Below are 13,210 nucleotides of genomic sequence, written 5' to 3' on the forward strand. Positions count from 1 at the left end.
AAACCCAACTCTCAGTCACCTTGGTTTCATAAATTCAGTTTTGTCATAACAGAGTCACAGCCATTCTTTGGTTCTCAGAAGTCAGGTCTGTAGTGTAAATTGTTCTTTCTTAGGGGTTTGCCCTCCAATAATACTTGCATTGCCTATAGCAATTGTGTATCTACTGAATTATAATAAGAAAATCATAGTTTAATTCACTGTTATATTAGGGAAAAATACTCATGTCAACTTTTGCAAATAACTATTCTCTTTTCAATAAACAATTTCTAAATTGCTATTGAATGGTTATAGAGATGAACAACTAAATGTGATCTATTAATTCATTGGAATATATGTGTTATATTCCAAAATCACAATATTTAACTCAGGAAGTCACAAATTGCTCATTATAATATAGCAAATGCTATGTGAATGAATTATGAGTAAACAGTGATACTGGTGAAATTCTTTAAGACACAATGAATTGAAAGAGAAAGTTGCTTAGTTTCTGCTAGCCTCTATATATGTTCTTTTTCAATATATATTATGATATTATGAGGGGTTACTTATATCCTGTTGAGAGCAGAAGAAGAAAATAACTTTGAACTATCTTAAATATGGTTCTTCAGACAATATAAGATATAAATGAGAACTAGTCATATCACTACAATCTCATTTAGGAATACCCCTACGGTAGAGTAGCTATGTAGGAAAATACTCTATTCAGTAGAATTGCAGGAACTCGTTTTATTTCCCCACTTGTCTGAATAAAGTAATGTCTGAAAATGATACAACATAGTTTTCAGAGGTTAAGTTGGGTTGTTAAAGATTGGGAAAGACTTCTGTAGCAATATTGAAAGCAGGGAACTACACTAGGTGGGGTGAGGTACACCCCTCAGAATAGATACAGAGAATAAAGATATTCAAGTTATCTATGTTAGTGAGAGATTGCATGTAAGAGGAAGGAGTCTAAAAATATGCAGGAGGACAAAATAATAGATTAATAAAATACCATATTTGAAGAATTGCACATGAACCACAGTAGGAAAACTGAAACATGGAGGGTGGGTAGAGAGGGGTGCTTAATTTTGAAAGCTTAATTTCAAAATTATAACTCTGGGGGAGGAAACAATGATAATTACTGTCAACAAAATCATTTCCAAATGTTAACAAGCAACTTGGTCACATATTTATTGTATTTCACACTTCGATTCTGTAGGGACTCTATAACTGTAACTCCTTTACACAGTGGTAGAAAGGATGTAGTAACTGACACTTTAGTGGTGCATATGGAGTGTTCCTAGAGTTTACCCAAGTATTACTTTGAATTCCTAAATTTTAAGTATCTACACATTTATAAAAGTTATTGTAACTTTAACGTTGTTTCTTCAGTAAATAAAGAGAAATAAAAATCAGTGGAGGACTTAGAGCAAATTGAAAGGTTTCTTTTTAACTTTATCCATTTAATTTTTTTTCTGTTGAGATGATTATTTTTATTTCTATGAATATCACTCTCAATTTCCCCCCGCTATTGTTAGCAATTATTTTAGTTGAAAATTCAACTTTTAGTGTTTTTTCATGTGTCTTTGTTTTTCAAGCAAGAAATATTGCCCTCTCAACAAGTCTAGCCCCAACAAGAGGAACCCCATGATCACTCACATTCTGGATTTTCTTCTATCCCTCTGAGTTTGTATTCAAGAGCACTAACTAGGAAGCACCGACTACACATGTTTGAATTCCGAAGCATGTTTCCTTCAATCCTGTATCTTTTTTTTTTGGTCACACCCAGTGGTGCTCAGGGGTTACTCCTGACTTTGCACTCAGGAATTACTCCTGGCGGTGCTTTGGGGGACCATATGGGATGGCGGGGATCGAACCTGGGTCGGCCACGTGCAAGGCAAACGCCCTACCCACTGTGCTATCGCTCTGGCCCCTCAATCCTGTATCTTTTAATAATATAATTGTCATTTTGCTCGTCTAGTTCTAGAACTTGAACCAAATTCAATATTGCTCATCTTCATGATTTCTTGTTTTAAGCATAGCCAATCCCTAGTTAACAATGTTTGATTTCAGATTCTATGTTTTTTTCCTGATTTCTATCTTCAGAATCTATCATTAATTTTAAATTAACTCAAAAAATGAATGACCAACTCTTTAATCCTTACTTTTACAGATATGCTTTTTTCCTCATTGAAGTTATTGGGTTACATTTGCCCAAAGCTGTGACTTTTGTCATTAATGATTTTAGATATTTGTCTGACAGACAAGCTTTTAACTTCATGTCCATATTAGTTTCAAGAAATCTCCATATTAAAGAAATAGTTTGAAGAATATTTTCCATATTGAAGAGAGAATGTTCAAAGCTACTGAAAAAAAACCACTATGGTTCACTTAAAAAAAAAACATTAAAAATGTTTTTCACATGGATATGTTCCAACTGATAATTAGCTAATATTACAATTCTTGTTAATATTTTTTTCTTTCTTTTGGAGACTCTCTTATTTCTTGTTTTGCTCCCTTATATTCCAGATATGAGCAAGATAATTTGTAATAGCCTTTTTTTCCCTTCTGACTTACATTACTTTACATATCATGTTGCAGGTCCATCCAGGTTGCAGAAAACTATACAATTTCATAATTTCTCATAGCTCACTGGTGTTACAATGTAATATTTATAACATAACTTCATTATCTACTCAGCTGTTGCTGGCCACTTGGGTAGTTTCCATTCTTTACCTATTAAATGTAAGATGATATCCAAGATCATATTCTGAAACAGGAAATGGACATTAGAGAAAACTAATGAAAGAACACATACTTGTTGGTTTGAAGTAATGCATAAACATGGACTCAGCAATTACATAAATGTATCAAGGGATTATAAAGCATTATTCAGTGAGGAAATGTTCCTCTATAGTCTTAAAATTTTATGCAAGTATAAAACATTTTTTTAAATTTGAGTTTATTATTTAAAAAATGTACTAAATGACATGTTTTTAAATAACAGTATTAAGTGACAAACTTAAAGACTTTATTTTCCCTAGGGCTGGGGGATGAGTGAGTAGGTAGGGAAACTGCTTTCCACATGTCTTGCCTGGTACACCCAGGTGAAAGCACTGGTCACCTCTGGGTTTGGCCCTAAAACAAAACAACAAAAAAAAGAAGAAAAAAGAAAAATAACATTTACTTTTTTTGCCACACTGATATAAAATATTTGATTTGTCTGTTATCCTGATGTTGCTAAAACAGTATTGAAAAAAAAATACGTGATAAAAATGTTCAACTTATTATCTGAGGAATACATTGATCTACTTTTCATATGTAGAAAAAAACAATCCATCATCTTGAGCACTAATTTTCTCACGGGCAAAATTAAGATATTAATTGTGTTACTCTAAGGTTGTAAAGGAATCTAAATATACAATGGATATTGAAAACTTTCGTAAAATGATAATGTACAATGCAATTCTTATGTATGATTTTTCCCTTCAGATTTTTAACACTTATCTGTTACTACTTATTGCTATAATAAAGACTGCTGAAAGTTTATTCTAATTATGAAGACTCTGAGATAACTTAATAATTGTGTTATGTATAATCTCAACTATAAAATTAATTATATAGCATATTTATAGAGGAACTTTTTGGAAAAACTGAAGGCATCTAGCATAATTCTCTTTTGATTTTTCAGCATCTAGGTTTATCCTGTTTCTTGCTTTGTTTCTTTGTACTAGCTCATTTCATCAACTTCTTTGTTGATTATGTACAAAACCAACTGAGAATTCCAGAAAAGTACAGTTTCTGCTCATTTCTAAAATAGTGCTTTTATTTTATTGCCTAGATACCTACAAGGAATTATAGCTTTGCATTGGTCAAGTCAGCTTTGATCCCCAGCACCATATAAGGTCTCCTGAACACAGAACCTGAAGCAAACCCTGCCATGTGTGGCCTCCCAAGTAAACAGAAATCAAACAATCAAAAAAGGATTGTTGTCAGTAATTTTCAATTTAAATCTCTGTCTTTTATTTATGTACAATTTATAGCTTTATAAGTTTACAACAACATTTAACTTAATGAACTTTAGAATATATTTTAAATTGCAAAGCATTTTTGTCACTGTCATACCAGTTCACATGGTGGTGCAATTCAATATATAATTACAGTTTATGTATGCTCCCTACCTTGTTTTGGAAATTCATCTTATATTTTATCTTTTAGTTTTATCTAATCAAACCATAAATATAAATGTCAAGAATTTTATTTTTCACCCCTATTTTGAAATACATAAATAATGAGATAGTCTACTGTAATGATATATTTTACTATAAAAATATAAAATATGTGATATCATCTATTGTAACTCTAAAACTTAGCCTAGTGTTTGAATATACTTAACATAGTAAATTCAGCTACACAGTGTTCTTAATCTTTATTTTATATCATTTTCCTTAATTAAATAAGTGTTCATTTTATAAACTAATTTCAATTAGTTTTATGGGGCTCTTAATGACTATAACTTGTGCCAGAAAAGGTAGTTGCCTATTCTGACCTAATGTGTCTGTTTCCACTATTCTCTCATGCTGGAAATAAAAACTGCTAATTATTAAAATGCTAATATTTTATTTGCACATTTTCCAGATATAAGAACTGGGATGTGATTCAATATGTGGATTTACATATTTGTGAGATTGAAAGGATTATTCTAAACAAGAAATTTAATAATTATATTTGAATGATCCCTTGGTAATGTCTGGAATTAAAGAAGAAATAAACAATTATTTGGACCTGAATGCTGAACTAAGTTTTACCATTTATAGGCATCCATTGGGAGTCGCAATAGCACTCATTAGGGCAAAGCTAATCAGTATTGCATTAGGGAAAATGCTAAAGTACCAACTAAGGAGACTATGTGAAAATAACCATAACAATTAAAGAAACTAAACAAATAAGAGAGATATAAGAAATTGCTTAATACACTAATGGTTATAGTCATAAAATGCATGATGTAAATTATTTCAAGTGGATATATTATAAAACTGTCTTGAAATACCACAGATCAATTGAAAGTGAGAACAGAAATCTTGTAAATTGAAAAGGGAATATTTAAACTGTCTGTAAACCTGAATGTATACTTATAGAAAGTTTATTTTATAAACTTCGTCAAGTTGTTAGAGTAGAAAGTTTGTTGTTTGAAGTATGAAGTCATCGGTTATTTCACATGAAGTCCATGAGTACATTGCTAAAGAGCCTGAATTAATGAACACAGTATTTCTCATAAGATGAGCACATACAATTCAATATACTACATGAACTCTTTTGTACACTCATGCAATAATTTAAATAGCTTTATGCCCTATAACTAATGCAGCTAGAACTTGGTATCAAGAAGTTTGAATCTTTTAGATATACATTTCTTATCTATACTCTCAAAAGTCTAAAAATACCTGAAATTTAATTATGAGGCTGAGACTGAGAAGCACTTTATACAAAATTAAACTGAAAGACATTGATGTTTGAGAGGAAAATAATTTCCTTACAAACCTAGCACCTTAATAAATACTGTGCATTCTGGTCACAAAGTCACAGGCACAAACTGATGTGTGTGTGTAAACTCTCCTTTAGAAGAAAAGATAGAAAAACCAAGATATAAAACTAAAACATAGGAACTATTAAGCATTGTCTCATTGAAATGTAAACAAATATATTGAGTTTTATCACTTGACTATTGAGTCTACTATTTAAAACATGTCTTATTTCTTATTCTTCATTAATTTGTTATGTAATTAAGAATTGCTTTTAAAATGTAGAAATTGTAATGAAGAAATAAAATAATGGGATTTTCTGTAGAACCTTGGCATGGACTAAAATTGTTGACCTTCAAAATTCTAATGACAAGGTTATAGCTTAGTGCATCATGGTAATTGAAGTATATGTAGCCCTTCTTTGTGAGTAGCTGCTGAAAGATTTAGACATAAATAAATGTCAATGCAACTATTATTTTTACATCATATATTGAACTTAATAATGGTTTCTGACTTATATACTATTATAATTTAAATTACATTGTAATATCTTTAAAGATGAAGAATTGAACCACATAGGATTAGCCATATTGTGCGATTTTTTTTTATTTAAAGAAATATTTTATTGAACCACCGTGAAAACAAGAAAAAAAATACAAAGCTTTCAGGTTTAAGTCACAGTCAAATACTGATTAAACCACCATCCCTTCACCAGTGCACCCGTTCCACCACCAAGAACCCCAATACACTCCCCTCCCACCCCACCCCCCATCTAAGTAGCTAATGATATTCCCATTATTCTCTATATATATTGAGTACATTTCATATTTCCATACAGAACTCACTATTATTGATTGGAAATTTTCCCCAACAATCAGGCCTGCTGAATAGGTATCATCTAATAATTTCTCTTCATTGGTAAAAGTGAAGACTTTGAGTCTGCGCGGCCGCGATAGCAGCCGCGCGGTTTTGGGTTTCTAATATTTTAGCTCAGTTCACAGTCAAAATGGATGGCTGCAAGAATCCGCTCTGGTGCCAAAATGGGTTAGGAGACCTCAGGATCACAGTCAATAGGCGCGGAGGCTCTGCTTCTCGTGCCACGGCTCTCATTCATCTCTGGGCGGAAGGCGCGCTGGGAACGCCCCCCCTCCCAGGACCACCTACAGGCTACGTCACTAAAGAAAGTCCTACCTCCTGGTGGAGGGGTCTTAGAGGGTGGCTCTCACCGCGAGGCTGCTGCCTCTGCCGCCATTTTCGCTCAGAAAAATGGGGTGGAGAGGGAAAAAAAATCCCTCCCCGGGCTGCACGAGGTTGTAGCTCAGTTCACAGTCAAAATGCATGGCTCAAGCATCCGCTCTGGTGCCAAAATGGGTTAGGAGACCTCAGGATCACAGTCAATAGGCGCGGAGGCTCTGCTTCTCGTGCCGCGGCTCTCCCATATTGTGCGATTTTGAGATGCGTATTTATCATTGAAGAAATAGTAATAATTCCGTGAGTAGCTAATAAAAACTAATAGGCACTGATAAAAGACACTGATGAAGTACTGATAACATCTGGTAAATTTGAAAAAAAAGGACTAGGAATAGATACATACAACAACACATGAGAAGCTTTTTACAGTTTATAGGTGAGAGTAAATTAACATAAAACATTGGTCAAAGGGCAATGATAGATGAGATCGTATACCAATGCTTTATGTATGAATTTATTTCTAAACTTATGAGATATTGAATAATTTTTAAAGCAGTTCTAGTTTGTCAAAATATAGTCATGATATCAGAAATATTGATGACTCTTAACTAACAGGAATAAATCATGTTTTGAGGTGCATCAGATAACAATGGAAGTCAGCAAATTTGTTGAATTAAAATTTCAAAAAATAGTAAAATAATTTCCTAATTTTGAGATGAGATTATTATTCCACTTTCATCTCATGTCATACTCTCTAGGGATTGTGTGGAAATTAGACACAAGGTAACCAGTTGGCTTAATATGTGTGTGTGTGTGTGTATGTGTTACTTTATAGGGTCAAGAGAAACAAACTCCCCCTAAATATTTCCTGTTGTCTTCCTGATATATATATTATATTATTGTATTACATGACAAATAAATGATATTTTATAATTTAAAGCCTACACTGGATAAGATTAAAAATGCCTCTTCATTTTTTTCTTTTGTTTGCACTCAAATGACATATATTTACTTTTGGAGGTAGGGGTCCCTACTGTACTCAGTAGACCCAGGGACATCATTCTTGTTCATTAGCCAGCTGAGCAAGTGGTTCAATGAAGTGATACAGAGTTGCAACTCTGTGCATTTGGTTCCATGAATATCCAGATTCTCTATAGACTGTGGAGAGCCGCCACGGGACCGTGCTTCGTGGACACCTGTTTCTTGTTTATTACACCGTGCTTCGTAGATAACACCTGATAAGGAATCAGGATGTCTTATCACGCCATGAGCTGTAACTATTCTATCAGCTGCAGACACTTGGGCATAAGCAAGCAGCAAGGGGTATATAAGGAGGGAAGCTGCCTAGCTAGGTATGATTTTCTTCTCATTCGTCCCTCGTTCCTCTTCTTTCCCATTTTGCATGAGAAGGTCTCTGAATAAATCACTGCAAGAAGAGTCTCCGGATTGCATGTTTTCTTACAGCTGGGGTCCCTGGGTGGGCCCGAACTACCAACTAAAGGTAAAAATAAGCGTTCAGTGCACCCCACTCTAGAAAGTGAGCGGGAGATCAGGATTTTTTTGTGTGCTGCGGATTAGAATCCGAACAGCAATCCCCCAACAAAATGGGGCAGATTCTGGGCCTTCTCAAGATGTTTCATATTTTCTCGAGCCAGACTGAAGAGGGCAAGTCATTTATGAATTTGATTCAGTCTCTCTCCCGCAGAATTGGAGACCCGGAACTCTACATTTCCAGAGACCAACTCCGGTCCTGCCTTAAAGTAGTTTATGAGGTTAACCCATGGTTCCCAGATGAAGGAACTCTAGAAAGCAGGATTTGGAGACAAGTTAGGAAAAATGTCTATAAGGCATCTAAGAAAGGGACTAAGATCCCCTGGGAATTCTGGACTACATGGGAGATTGTTACCTCTATTTTCCTATTTTTGAATAGTGCAATTGATATGGAGAACATTAGGAATAATACGGCCTCAGCTCCTCCAACAACTAAGTCTCGAAAGGGTTTTAATAGTAAAAATATTTCTGAAGCTGGTGAATATAGCTCTACTTCCAGTGCATTAGATAGAAGTGATGCGGGTTATGAGTCTGCTGCCACTTACTCAGATTCTGAGTCCAAGAGTGACTCAGCCAAGTGGCCTCCAGACCGCTTGGGACATGCTCTCAATCGCCGAGTCCAGGCAGAGAAGAAGCAGCATCCATCTTATTGTAGGTTAAGGATGGATTCTCTCAGTCGTTTCAAATAGGCCTGTGTCTCGTATGCCTTACAGAGACAAAGCTCAGAAAAGATGTTTTAATTGTGGAAAACCAGGCCACTTTCGTAGAGATTGCAAAGCACCCCCAAGCAGTGCTATGAGAGCATGTCCTGGGCCCTGTCCCAGGTGTAAGAAGGGAAACCACTGGGCCAGAGACTGCAGAGCCAGACTTGCACCTCCCGGGCCCTGTCCCCAGTGTAAGAGAGGAAATCATTGGGCCAGAGATTGTCGCTTTAATTTTGATGCAGTGGGTAACCCCAATTCGGGAAACCTGCAAGGGGGACAGCCTCAGGCCTTGCCAAATCAGGGGATGTTCTCAGTTGCAGCCCCTTTCCCCAGTGTGGAGTTTCAGAGCTCCAATCAGTATAATCGCTGCAGCCAGTGAAGGCAGAAAGCACAGCCTTGGATATTTCCTGCCCCGATACAGTTACTACAACCCCTTTTCAGTAAAGAACACTGCGGCTTTAAGCCCACCACCTCTATGTTTTCAGTGGACACATGGAATGTTAAGTCAAATACAAAAAGGAGGTATTTTCTCAATTGAATGTAGCAGGAAAACTCATTCGAGGAAAAGGCTATGCTTTTCTTTCAACAGATGATAACCCCACTAAGAAACTTTGGATCCCTTTATCAGGATCAGAAGCAGAATTCAACCACCTGATTTGGATCTCAGACCTCCAGAGATTCACAACCCTTCAAATTCCAGCTTAGATTCATCACCAAACTGATCTCAGCTGGAAGTCACAAGGAAAGAAGAGGAGCCAGCGTCAGAGGACCTAGAGCAGAGGCCTCTGGCTCCTTGAATATTTTGTGGCATCACATTGAGACCTTTCCTTGTACTCTTATTTTACAGGTTGTGGATTGGACAACGCCGGACCTCCATGTTTGAATTGATAGTGCTTTACTTTTGCCCTTTCCTTGGGGTTCACAGGTTCCTGAGGGAGAGGTGAATGATTTGGCAGGAGAACCTTCTCATTTATCTCTGGGATGTCCTTTCGTGTTGGAGCTTCTCTCTGACTCTTTCTGTTTACAGGCATGGAGATAAAAGCCCCGGCTGCGGGGGCCTCTAGTGACTTTAGAGTATTTTTTCCAGGCGTGAGCTGGGTTGTACCTGGGACTGCCAAGGCAACCTTACTAAGATAGTTCAAGGACCCCGTGTTAACCTGGGCTAGGAGTTTTGTTTGTGCTTTTCCGCAGGACAGGGTAGGACCAGTGTGGATTCCTGAACTCCTGACACAGAAGACCGCGCCTCCAGTAGACCAAGTTGTGCAAACTGGTGCTCCTGCTCAGCCTGGTTCCTGTGTCAGTACGAGCTGAAGAAGCAGCTTTCTGGGCCATTGCTACAACATGGCCTGCTTTAATCCTGTCCTTACCCATCTTGATAGAACCAGAGTAGAAAGTCCCCTCCATTTATCAAAGAGTGGGTGGGGGTGGGAGCAGTACTATCCTTATTGCTTCTCGCTGCTTTGGTTTTTTGCCTGGTGTCGATACAAAATGCAGCAAGAACAACTATTTACAAAGGCATGGTATTTACAGGCATTTGAGGCCCTGGAAGCACAGCAATCCCTGCAGCTTTGGCTTGCAGCACTGAAACAATAATCTCTTAGAACAATCAGGTCTAGCTGGATGTAGCAAAGGTATTAGGCAGCTGAGAGCTCTTAACTGCAGGGGACTTCCTGTAGTTGAGGAGTTTGAAAGGGTGCATTATACTCCACCTGACCCTTGGACCAACCTAAGACAGGGACCTACAAGCAAGAGGGCTCCCAATGACGGGTAAGGCCAAGGGGGACGAGGTCGCTATGCAGACTTGCTGTTCTAAAACAAAAAAGGGGGAACTGTGGAGAGCCGCCGCAGGACGGTGCTTCGTGGACACCTGTTTCTTGTTAATTACACTGTGCTTCGTAGATAACACCTGATAAGGAATCAGGATGTCTTGTCACTCCACAAGTTGTAACTAGTCTATCAGCTGCAGACACTTGGGCGGGAGTAAGCAAGCAGCGAGGGGTATATAAGGAGGGAAGCTGCCTAGGTAGGTATGGTTTTCTTCTCGTTTGTCCCTCGTTCCTCTTCTTTCCCGTTTTGCATGAGAAGGTCTCTGAATAAATCACTGCAAGAAGAATCTCCGGGTTGCATGCACAGATTCTCCTAGAGCAAAAACAAGCAGTGTTTCGGACCTCCGGTACTGAGCCATGTGTTTCTGGGAATAAAAGAGGGCAACTACTATACTATTTTTGTATCCTAGGATGCTTGGGGTAGCCGGATCAATATTGGTCAATACTGGAAAATGCAAACATGAGAGCGAAGACTATATCAGATATATAGTGGTGAATTCAAACTCGAAAATGCAAATATTTTTACCTGTATCCCTTTTAACATAGAGCCTCAAAATGCTGAAGACAACTTTGAAATGGTAGATGAAAAAAATCTCACTTTTTTCTTACAAACTTCAAAAGTCTTTTCTTTTTTTTTTCTTTTTGTTTTTAAAATTTTTATTAAATCACCATGTGGAAAGTTACAAAGTTCTCAGGTTTATGTCTCAGTTATTCAATATTCAAACACCCATCCCTTCACCAGTGCCCATAATCCACCACCAAAAACCCCAGTATACCCCCGCCCCCACCCCCTACCCCCTACTGTATAACTAATGAATTTCACTTCATTTTCTTTTTACCTTGATTACATTCCATATTTCAACACACAACTCACTATAGTTGTTGAAGTTTCCACCCAAGAGAGACAGACCTACTACCAAGGAAGCATTTGATAATTAGTTTTCCATTGCTGGGAATGAAGAGATATGGAGCCCTACTGCTACAAGTACATAACTCTTCTTCTTTTTTTTTTTTCCTTTTTCCTTTTCCTTTTTTTTTTTTTCAATCTCATCCCCCATCCTGTGCCTCATAGTATGGTGTACGCCATGCCGCGTTGGCCAGCATGGGGCTTTTGCTTAGTTCACAGTCCAGAGAGGTGGCTGCTACATTAATAACCTTCAATATTTCAATAAAAACTTACTGTTATTATTTGGAGTTTCCCCCCCAAGTCAGACTTGTTCAAAAAGAACTGTTTCACATAGCTGACAATAATAGATGTTAAGTCCACGTGATTTTGGATTTCTGTATAAAGTCCAGGAAAAATTTTACCAGAAATTGCATATCCCAGTTCGCAGTCCCAGTGCATTGTTATTAGAAGCTGCGCTGGATGCCCGAAAGTGTTAGGTCTCTGGAATCAAAGTCTTTAGGCGCAGAGGTTCCCCAAAAGTCTTTTCTTAAGTAATAGAATACTTAAACAGATTATAAGTTATATGGGTACAAGTGTACACTGAGTAAAATCATACTTATATGCCATATTTATACACACTGTGTATTTATGTATATCTGCATACTTTATTTAACATATGGTGGAGAATATACTGAAGGACGTAAGGGAGTAGGTTATTCATGTCAGTAGTTTTATCTATCGGGTAATTGGCACTTAGGGAAGTTAGGTTTTTATCTTGTCACAAAAAATTAGAGAAAATAGCACCATATTTTTGATTTTTAAATTCAAAGAATTGTCTCCTCATTGCTTTAGTAAGCGATTTTGGAATTGTAAAACTAGCATATGTGTGTGCAAAATGTATATCTCAAGATCAAAATTAGAATTTTCAATTTCAATTTTTCTAAAGTAAATGGGATAAGAAAAGGAAGGTCAAAGTCTTTCTAAAATATAGTTAAACTGAGGTTAATTGTTATACTCACTTGCTCATTGACAAATACATTAATTTAATAAATAATATAAACATTTAATAAATGAATGTGTGAAAGTTACAATATAGATTTGCAGATACCCAATTTAAAATATGTCATTGGGACTTTGAGAGAAAGCTAATTGCAGATGTGATAAATTATCACTCTAGGGATCAGGACAAGCATCAGAAAAAGAAGGTGACACTTTCTATGACACAGATTGTTTCAACAAAAACCAAGATTCGCAAGAGATCAACTTCTTTTTGTGATTGATGTCTATATCCTGATGGGTGACTGTCAACTGAAACATTTCATTTTGAAGAACCAATAAAATGTGACAACTATAATAGTACATGAATATGTTTGTCTAATCTTACATAATTTTATAAGTATCATTTTAAGTACTAGGACTACAGATTTATAAACAAATTAAGAATGTAGATTCAGTTTATAAACCATCCAAAAACATGAATGCTTTTGAACTCATCATCTTCCTCTCAAAGAAAATCTTATTATAGGCTTCAATTTTAGTTAACAGTTTAAA

This window comes from Sorex araneus, chromosome 1 (assembly GCF_027595985.1).
Source record: "Sorex araneus isolate mSorAra2 chromosome 1, mSorAra2.pri, whole genome shotgun sequence".
NCBI classification, from domain to species: domain Eukaryota; kingdom Metazoa; phylum Chordata; class Mammalia; order Eulipotyphla; family Soricidae; genus Sorex; species Sorex araneus.